The sequence below is a fragment of the Littorina saxatilis genome, linkage group LG1 (assembly GCF_037325665.1).
Source record: "Littorina saxatilis isolate snail1 linkage group LG1, US_GU_Lsax_2.0, whole genome shotgun sequence".
NCBI lineage: Eukaryota > Metazoa > Mollusca > Gastropoda > Littorinimorpha > Littorinidae > Littorina > Littorina saxatilis.
The window spans coordinates 61,658,175-61,667,634 of NC_090245.1; the positions used below are offsets into that span (position 1 = coordinate 61,658,175).

Sequence of the window (9,460 nt, forward strand, 5' to 3'; positions counted from 1 at the left end):
AGCAATACATTTACAAGCATGTTGACCTAAGTGTGTTTGTTGATGGACATACAAATACTGAAACTGTGGGTGTGAAAGGAACTTGGCTGAGTGGGCGTTGACTGGGCGTTTTGACTCCAGCTATGTTGATGTTGACATCTAAGTCGACGCCGACTCAGCCAAGTTCCTTTCTTTGTCTCAGTACTATTCACGACTTGTTTGCTTGACCTTTCGGATTTCATGGGGGCTGCCATTTTGGTTTTGATGCGCTTCCTTTTCCGGTTTACGTATTTTCCGGTTTAACATAGCATTTGCGTTTTTTTGTCAGAAGAGTGATATTTGGTTATGAAGGAAGTCAAGTCCGCCATTACCTGCCACCTCAGTTGAGTGTTTACTTTGAACTTATACTTGAACCGTAACAGTGTGTAGCCAGTTCACAAGACCTGTTCATCTTCCTACCAGTTCCAACTGTTGTTATCAATGGGTCGCGCAGCTGGAGGAAGTGTTTATTTCCATTCGGAGCCCAACTTCAGTTCAAAACCAGTCAAAAACTGGCCTTGATATTCCCACATTACGATACCCTTGAATGACATTAGATCTACGTCGTTTCCGCTTGCCAAAATCCCACATGTTACATGTCTGCTCTTCGAGTTGTTTGGAACTTAGTTCGAGTATTTTCTCGAACGTAACTTTTGACCCAGCTGTCAGGTAGGCATCATGAATTAGACGTACACTGGCAGTTATAAATCATGTTGTGCAAAAGATTCTAAAGAAGTAGAACATTGTGGAAAATCGGGAATGCTTTCTCAGTTTGTGCACCCTGGCAACATTCAGCAGGAAAACAAAACTGTATATGCCTTCCTCTGCAAAAGTCGCGCGAAGAATGCTGAACGGGCAGCGACGACTAGCTGTTCTTCTTCAAAGTAATAAACTACCCCCCAAACCCTGCAAGTTTGTGCGATTTACTTTGTGGACATGAAGCCAGCAGAGGACTCAGGAATGCCCACTTAATTCCTTGATTGTACTTCCGTCACAAGAACTAAAAGAACATTCAATGTTCGTTAAATCTGTGGATCAAGTGACTCACGAAGCGGAGGAAAAGAAAATCACCGGCAGATCTGTACAAGATGTTGAATTCTGCCAGGGAAACGAAGCCGCCCTCACGGCAGAGAAGTCTCCGCCTACGAAAATCAGTAGATCTAGAGCAAGGTAAACATACGTTTTTCAAAGCTTGTTCACAAACACACACACACACACGTACACAAACACACACACGCTCACACCATCACACACACACATGAAAGAGATGGAATAGCTGATCGAGTGATGACAATGTTGATTGATAAGTATTTTTTGGTGCGGTGAACTTGAGGCTATATTGTTCTATCAATCCATCGATATATTTTACACTTTCACCCCAGAAATGAAGCACGTGTACACATATTGAACAAAAGAATCATTTTAAGCTTTCATTGGCATTGTTTCCTTTTTTTGCAGATATGTTGGCAGGAAGTGAGTGTTTCACCCCACTCTTGCAAGGTAGGTTGATCACTGATGACAAGTTCTGATTGTTTTTCCTTTTTAAACGGATGACAATCCGTACTCTGCAGATGGATCTAACCGAGATGGATCTAACCGATACACGGAAGCAACATTGGGAACAAACTGTTATTCAATCTGTGAATATTTCATGTGTGAGGGGTATAACTGCAAGTAGCCTACGTTCGCTAATGTAGAGAAATAATTTTTGACTCAAACTTCAAGTTAAATTGTTTCTGCTGTCAGAGCCATCTTTCTGAAGGAACAATATTTTACATGCCACTGGATTGTTGTATATTCCTTCTTATTTTGCAATGACAGGCTCAGCTTTCATTTGATTGTAATGTGTTTCTTATTTGAAGCTTTGTATCATAAAAGCTCTGTAGAAGTGTTGCACTTGTTTTGCAGACTGCATTAGGCGTGGTACCTATTGCACACACCCACACACCCCCCACCCTGCCTATTTATCTAAAACACCCACCCACACACATACACAGGGTGCTGACAAAGGATTTTTTTTCCATTCTCCTTCAGGCCATCGCTTAATTTCTTGCAGACTGAGGAGCAATGGACGTTTGAGCAGCTCCTAAACCTGGGGCACACAAGCCACAAGGTAAATAAGGTATCAGTATATGAACAAATGTTTTCCCTTTGATTTTTATCGCATCATTTTTTCATAAAACTCTGTAAATTGTGGCAATTACACATTATGTCAATAACATTATTATGAAGAATGAAGATTTTCAACTTATCATTGAAGAAATGAAATCAAGCATTTTTGTTCATTCTGTATTTGATTATTATTTTCCAGTCTTTGGGTTGGCATAGTGGGTGAAATAAGGGTGAGGAGTATCGGTTGGTGTTATTGTTTAGGTCTTAGTGATGTAATATTTTCCCTACGGTATTATTCATGGTTATCATAGTGCAGATTCCAGGGAAACGGTTTTTTGAACAGCCTCTTAAACTGAAAAGCTACAAGGTCAACAACATAAACAGGTTACTGGTGTCTCGGGCATTGATTTTTGTAAAAAGATTTGCACAGCAATTTTTGTGTGTGTAAAGAGATAATGAAAATAAAGCATAACAACTTTTATATTTTTGAAGTGGAATTAAATGTTTTCATTTTTTTATTTTGAAGTGTTTTTGTATGCAGGTTTTATTGGATGGGTGGGGGGTGGTTTTGGTGGTTCTGATTTATTATGATGTAAGGGTGTTTTTTTTCCTTAATTATTTATTTAATTGGTTTATGCAGACTTCATGGCAGCCACTGACCTGACGATATGACAGCCATGAATATCGAACGCAGAAGAAGAAAAAGAAGACAGTCTAACAGGAAAATAATTCTGGTATGCTCATAATGTCTATGCCAGTTAAAAAAAAGTCATGAATTGAAGTTTACCCAGGTTAGACATTAGCATGTCGTAATTGTGACAATGAATGTATCCGTAAACGCACCAAGAGACTTACTTAGAAAAATTGAAGTCATGCATCGTCAATATGACTACAATCACAAACTGAATAAGGGGAAATCATGTCAATTTGGTGGTCTGGATCATCAGCTGTTGCTCATTCGCTATAATGGTCTACTTGACAAAGCCCGTCTTCATGTGCTTCTTTATACCTAGTGTAGACAACATGTAGGCGTTTGCAGACCGTTTATTGTATTGCTGTTGTTTGTTTGTGAGTAAAACTATGGTGTGACCTCAATTGTTTGAAATTTGTTGTGTATGTTCTACTTTGTGTAAGGTGTTTCTCCATGCCCCCAGAAGAACCGACATTATATTAAAACCTTCATACCCTGAAAATACTTGCATACTAGATGCACGGGGGATAACCGGTCAAAGGCCGAACAGAAGCCGAAGGCCGCTCATGACACGTGTGAAGGTAAGTTTTGTCTGTTTTCTAGGTATTGTTTGATTTATGTCGGGATTTAAGGTAAGCTACTGATTCAGCGATGACTAAATTTGTTTCTCTATGCATAAAAAGTCAGGGAGCGATTGATATTTGCCCGTAAATAGCCTTCAAAGCTGAAAATGTCCGCGATCGAGCACCGGAAATGGCTGTTCGATGGGTTTTGCAAGTAGAAATGTGCTTTATTTCACCAAATCAGCTCGTATTTGGTGTGGGTACGGGATTCTAGAGGACGAAGGAGTCATAAGAGGTGCAAAGAAGTGCTATTTGGGAGTAGAATAAATCTTCCGAGACAGTAGACAAGAGAAGGTCATATTTGAGAGATGCGCGTAGGCCGATTGTCTTTCCGACAAGCGAATGATACAGCAGATTAATCATTCGTTTTGACCAGAAACCTAGTCTCTACTTTTTATAAATGAGTTTTTTAATTAAAACAATCACGAGAACTCTCTCGCTTACCCTTAAATCTTTATCCTTGTAAAATAAAGTTATCTCTCTCTCATAGTTTCTTTTTGGGCTGTTGGCAAGTCTTCTCTCACTCGTTGAAATAATAGAAAACTGTTGATAACACATGGTACCCGGGGGGAGTGGGGGCGGGGGGGGGGGGGTAAGTTAGCGCAAGGGCAGCTGATGGCGGTGCCATTTGATGTCTGATTCGATCGCGGGGATGCATCGGCCGTAGTTTTTTTTTTTGGGGGGGGGGGGGTGGCGGTGTGGGGGGGGGGGGGAGAGTGGCAGCAGATGTTGCCTGGAAGCGTCGTTTTGCACTCTGTGTTTCTGCCCGGGTTTGGGGAGGGGGTGGGGGTGGGGGGTGGCTATTAACGGTTGCCCCTCCATGTCTACTCACCGGGGAGGGGGAGGGGTGTGCCACGGCAAGGAATTGTACGCCTGGAAAGAAAGGGTGAGGGGGGAGCCGCGGACTCTGCCGCTGGTAACTTTGCCGGCCAGCCGACTAAAGAGGAAACTCTCCAAAGTGATCTATGGCAGCATAGTAGCACCAAAAGTAAAATTACTCATTTCATTGCATGATGTCTTATACAAGCACATGTTAAGACAAGCAATTGTAATATACCTGTGAGTCTTAGTAATATCCACATATTATACATTTACTAAAATCTCCAGAAGTTACAAATATCTGTGATAATATAAATGTATGTGCATTTCCTGTAGCCGTTTCTGTTTGTTTTTTTAGATCATGCAGAAAAATGGTTTTTACAAGGAGCAAGATCCGAGAAAACCACCGGCAAATACACCCTGGTGCATTCTCTGTAGTCAGGCAAACCTGACGCCCACAAGAAGTGGACCTACATGTTTGAAAAAACAACAACACTTGTGTGGGTTGAATTAGATACTTTCTGCTGCAGTTATAGAAGTAAATATTCCTTTTGGATAATTTTCCTGACTGCATAACAGCCTCAAACGTTAGAAATAGTCATAGTTGTGCGTTTATATAGGTAATTCCGCATTGATATTTATACATGTCATTGGTAATTAGTAAATTATCAATGTGGAAGTGATATATGTAATTTTTACTTGTGTCGCAATTATGCCGTCATACTATGGTGTCCCCTCCACTGAGGCCAGGGATCTCACCCCCAACCCCCCCAGTTCCCCCTATGGTATCAGTGCCCCCTTAGCCCTCATGTTTACACATTAGACGTGCCGCGTCTGCTATCCAGTTCGCGGTAGGATTAGAATATATATATATATATATATATATAAAACATCAGAAATTGTGAAAGAAACAATTGAAAGTCAGCAGAGACTTTCTTCCTATATATATACCAAACCGATGTCAAATACGAGCTGATTTGGTGAAATAAAGCACATTTCTACTTGCGAAACCCATCGAACAGCCATTAGGCTAAGCGAGAGAGTTCTCGTGATTGTTTTAATTAAAAAACTCATTCATAAAAACTAGAGACTAGGTTTCTGGTCAAAACGAATGATTAATCTGCTGTATCATTCGCTTGTCGGAAAGACAATCGGCCTACGCGCATCTCTCAAATATGACCTTCTCTTGTCTACTGTCTCGGAAGATTTATTCTACTCCCAAATAGCACTTCTTTGCACCTCTTATGACTCCTTCGTCCTCTAGAATCCCGTACCCACACCAAATACGAGCTGATTTGGTGAAATAAAGCACATTTCTACTTGCAAAACCCATCGAACAGCCATTTCCGGTGCTCGATCGCGGACATTTTCAGCTTTGAAAGCTATTTACGGGCAAATATCAATCGCTCCCTGACTTTTTATGCATCGAGAAACAAATTTAGTCATCGCTGAATCAGTAGCTTACCTTAAATCCCGACATAAATCAAACAATACCTAGAAAACAGACAAAACTTGCCTTCACACGTGTCATGAGCGGCCTTCGGCTTCTGTTCGGCCTTTGACCGGTTATCCCCCGTGTAGATGTTGTTTCTTATTGTAATGATTGGGGACAGGCAAGCTCTTACATTGTGCAAGCCTTCAGAAAACTGTCAAGTCTGATTTGCTAGAACAAGCGATATTAACACGTTATTAAGATGAATATTTGATTAAATATGTGCAGGAACTACTTCAGCAGATTCATATGGCCAGTCTCACAATGCAAGGAAGGTGAGTAAATTGAATTATGTCTTTCCCACCTGTTCTGTGTTTAGTGTCAGCCGTGATTGCCTGATGAGAATTTGAAAACATGTTGCTAACTAACATGAACCCAACCATGAAACGTGATGTAGGTGAGTAGCCCATCTAGAAAAACGAACCTGTTCTAATTCCGAATTAGAACAGGTTCTTTTTTCTAGATGGGCTACTCACCTACATCACGTTCTATGGTTGGGTTCATGTTAGTTAGCAACATGTTTTCACATAGAAAATGGTGGGCACCTGAACAAATATCTGCACATTACAATGAAGTCTTACTTTGTGATCTGATGGTTTAATAACCACCCCACCCCCACCCCCACCCCCCCCCCCACCCCCCAAGACGAAGCTCACATAACTACCAACTACACAATTTCCTTACAGAATCAAACAATGGGAAGAATCAGGATTCAGCAGTGCTAGGTCGTTGAGGGGGATAGCTATCACTAGGCACTCAGCAATGAAAAGTTGAGGTTTTCACGGACATTAACAAAATCCGGTAACCTACGGACAGTAAATTTCACAGGGAAGGGAACAAGAACGTCAAAAATGGAAAAGTATGTTTTTTCTTTCAAACCATTGATAGAGCTCTGAAGCTTCACACAAGTTTTGCAGAGAGAGCACTCGGCCTATTCATTTTTGGCACTAAAACATGCGCACACACAAAAAGAAAGTTTTTAAAAAGTGGCGCCGATGTATTCTCTCACTCACAGCCTTAGAATATTGCAGTTTGTATGTTACCAAATTGAGGCATGATTTTACTCCATCTAATTACCTGACCAAATCTGCGACAGTCGGGCAAACTTCTTACAAGTCGGATTGGGCCTTCAATCAAATACTCAGAAACCAGCAGCTAGTGTTTTCTTTTATCTCCTCAGAATCGAGTCAGCCAGAGAAAGACCATTGAGAGGGAGAGCGCACAGTAAAGCATATATGGCATGCACTTCGGTGGACCAGTGCCATCATCTTCATAACAAGAGATGCAGATCATATTTTCTTATGTTTAAGTATAGCTGTTAGCAAAAGTATTTGACGATTCTTGGGTACGACTTTCGTGTTTAATCCTATCAGCTTGTGCACAGCCCCAAAATCTGTTTTATTTTGATTTATCATATAGTTTGATCTTTTTTTTAATGGAATTAATCCAAATGTAAATACATCTAAGGTTGCAATATTGTTTTCTTGTATATATACCCTTAAAACTACCTCTTCGTGTAAACAAAATTTAATTGTAAAAAGAAGTGTTTGTTCAAGGGAGATAATTTGAAGCGAATTTTTTTTAAATCAGTAAAACTGCGTAGTGACATCCTCAGTTAAATAAAAAGAATAAGGAATAAAGGTATACACACAGGTTGTACCCATTTTCTTGATTGCACTGCTTTTAAGTAGAAAGCTTTTTTTCTCAGAATTATTTTACAAATAAAATTCAAGGGAGGCAATTGATATGATAAAAAGGAAACATTTTTCTTTTCTTAGAATACTGTACACATTTAGTAAAGTATAATTTACAAGACAAAACACAGGGTTTTTTGGTTTTTTTTCTGTGCCTACTACTTGACAAGAGAACCACGAGATTTGTGCAGATTATTTAAAATTTTCTGTACAGTATATTTTACAAAGACAGATCCATACAATATATATAATTTTGTAATAGATGTTTACAATTTGTAGGTATGGTTTTTTAAATCAACAGTTCGGATAGCCACAACAAGTGTGTATGTCTTGTGATTTGAGAGCTTTAGCACTGGATGCTTAGAATCCTCTTGATCATTTACTTCAGTAGGTTAAGCCACCTTCTCCAAAATCTTCTCTCCTATTCTGTGCTTACTACAGTGGGTTTGACAAGAGAACCACGAGATTTGTTTTTGTACATATCTTGCTTTTATTCTGTACACTTTAATATTTTAATCATAATTATGTGCACATTTTTTTTTAACTGTGTTTTTGTTTTTGTTTTCCTGTATTCAAAGTGTGTATGGAAACCACAACCTGTCACAGCAGTATTATTAATCTGGATCTCCCTGCTAAGAACGTAATTAACAGAACGTGTGCATGTAGCTAAAGAACTTAAAAAGAATTTCTGCTACTTCACTCAAAATACGTCCATCCTCACACTCATATTTTCTTAAAATAATATTTGTTCATACAAACATGTTTGCGAATTATTCAATTTTGCGTAAAATATTCAATTACGATTTCTTTGTGTGTTGCAAAATTATGTAATAAAATTATGCAAGATCAAATTCAAAACAGCAATAAAGCTGCTGACGGCAGAATACCTCTGTTGACTTCTCTATCTGTTGGGTCAAACTATGCCACAGACATGTTTCTTCTAGTAGCTCAATATTACGTAATACAGTCTCAAAGACAGAACAACGCAATAACCTTTTTTGTGTATATTCGATTGACTTTTTCCTGAAATAAAATATTCATGAAGCCGGTTCTGACTGAGTTAATATATTTCTGGAAAGCTGAACAACGCAATGCGTCTGTGACTGGTGAAGAAGCAGAGCTGGAGCTTTTTGTATTGTTTGTCGTTGGTTTTATTACACACGCACTCACATACGGTCAACAAAATGTTGCATGTTCCTGCTTGACAAACAAATGCCTGCATACATGCGTGCACGTACGAACGTACGAACATTCATACCTGTGCAAACAATCTGCCACTTCAAGTTCAACACCCAAACCCCACACATTCCTCCAAAAGGAGTCTGAAGTATAATACTGGCATTTGTGGTATTGAACGAGGACCTCACTTCCATTGTCTAGTGCATGTGGGTCTCATGTCGTACGTGTGAAACCACTTACTTAAAAAAGAAAAAATCTTGTAAGCTTATCAACAAAAAACGAACAATTATATTCTTAAACAAACTGGTTAGAATAACAGATTTAGGAGAATGCAATGCAAGGAACATCATTATCTAATTCGGTCGATGCTTAGATCTAGAAAAGCACCCACTTATTCCAGTATAATAGAGAGAAAAAATCCAATTGAAAAAGTTCCAGATCTAGACAAGGCAGCACTAGCAGCAATTTTAGCTAGCAAACTCGAACTTGCCCTGCATTCATGCAAGGTCGAACCACTTTCCCTGCCTAGTGGGGGTTTGGCGGGTAGAGGGCCGGTGCTGGCACACTCGGAGTGAAACGACATGTCACCTACTTCGATAGCTTCTCCGGATTTACGTGTACAAACAGCGTCCGGGTTTACCGCTTCGATTCTAAACCCTAGTTTCTCATGTTGGTAACAAACTGGCTATTTGTTTATCAGATGTGTCGTTGTTCCACATTAAATGATGCTAGAATGCAAGATCGCAATCATTTGGTTATCAAACCAGGTTGTGTTCTTTTTTTCATCACCTTTTTCCGCGCAAACAGTTTTGCGCCATTTCTTTTGCGCAGA

The 9,460-nt window shown here is 39.6% G+C and overlaps 1 long non-coding RNA gene across 1 annotated transcript; it reads left to right on the forward strand.

Annotated features, from left to right (window-relative positions):
• Positions 1 to 839: 839 nt before the first annotated feature.
• LOC138975871 (uncharacterized) lies at positions 840 to 8,404 on the forward strand. Its single transcript, XR_011458785.1, has 4 exons — positions 840 to 2,131; positions 2,771 to 2,864; positions 5,984 to 6,030; positions 6,936 to 8,404. It is a non-coding gene; the product is annotated as an uncharacterized lncRNA (long non-coding RNA).
• The last annotated feature ends 1,056 nt before the right edge of the window (positions 8,405 to 9,460 follow it).